The sequence below is a fragment of the Mus caroli genome, chromosome 11, assembly GCF_900094665.2.
Source record: "Mus caroli chromosome 11, CAROLI_EIJ_v1.1, whole genome shotgun sequence".
Classification (NCBI taxonomy): Eukaryota; Metazoa; Chordata; class Mammalia; order Rodentia; family Muridae; genus Mus; species Mus caroli.
This window is the reverse complement of record NC_034580.1, coordinates 104,946,682-104,948,057: the sequence shown is the minus strand read 5'-3', so window position 1 is coordinate 104,948,057 and position 1,376 is coordinate 104,946,682.

The following is a 1,376-nucleotide window of genomic DNA, read 5'->3' as shown; positions in this document are numbered from 1 at the left end:
AGAGAGAGAGAGAGCAGGAGAGTGAGAGCAGGAGAGTGAGAGAACCAGAGAGAAAGAGAGAGAGTGAAAGAGCGAGAGAGCCAACCAGAGAAAGAGCAAGAGAGAGAGAGTGAGGGAGTGTGTGTGAGAGAACCAGAGAGACAGACAGACAGACAGAGACAGAGAGCTTTCATCATTCAAAAGCTATTATCTAACTCAGCAAAAACTTACTCATGATGTCGCTGACAAATAAGGAGTGTCCCTGGGCACATTATTTCTATCTTATTTTGCAAGTGAGAATATTGGTCAACATTTGTGTTAAAACTACATTTCCCTCAAATGCAAGTGGGCATAGGCTACAAACACCAGGGTTTGACAGAAATAAATGAAAACTGTCTATGAGACTCTGTTGAGAGCGGTTGGGTTTTCACTATCATACAGTTTTTATCTAGGTACAGTTTATTACTGTCCATGCCTAGTTGGTTTTTCTTGTGACAGTGCTCAACTGGTGACATGCACTGATGGGCTGTCTGTGGGCATGCCATGAGCAAAGGTCTTCTCTGAGATAGGTGATGAGCAAGCTGGCACCTTCAGGGTCTTGGAAGTTTACAGACCAGCTAGCCTAGCAGGTATAGTGTAGAAAACGGAGAGATCTGCCTCAAACAAGGTCCAACCCCCAAGCTTGACCTCTGACCTCCATGCATTCCCATGTCCCTGTTCAAGAATGTATATGCATTGTATGCACATACACAAAGTTGTTTTTTTTTTTTTTTTTTTTTTTTTTTTTTTTTTTTTTTTTTTTTTTGGGGTTTTTTTTTTGAAAAAAAAAAAAAAAAAAAAAAAAAGACATCTTTGTATCAGACAGATGACGTGTGTTTGGTGCCTCCTCTTGTGAAGTTCTTGGGGCATCCCTATCGTGTGCTGAGACCGGCCAGGACTAGCTTGCAAACCCCGGTTATTATATTTAGGAAGTTTGCAAACCAGTTGTGAAACAAAGCCACTGTTCAAAATTAGATTTACCTACACATAATTGAATTGCATTGAAAATAAAGGAATAAAACCTCAAAACGTATCACTCCTGAGGGCTTGCCAGTTTTTGCTCCTGTCTGTGCTCTCAGGATACTTACCACCATGGGGTAGAGATGTTAGATGATGGTGTACAGAAGGTTATCACTTCCTGCCTCTCTGCTCAGAGCCGGCCCAGGGCCTGCTGGAATCAGCCATGCTGGGGGTGTTTACCCTACAGGAATTGGCAGATGCTAGGGGTCAAGACTTGATCGACTGCTCTTTTGATATCTAGACTAAAGGAAGTGATAGAGAAAATATCATTTCTGTCACTATGTAATCATGGATAGCATTGCAGAGGGAGGGAGGGAGGGAGGGAGAGAGAGAGAGAG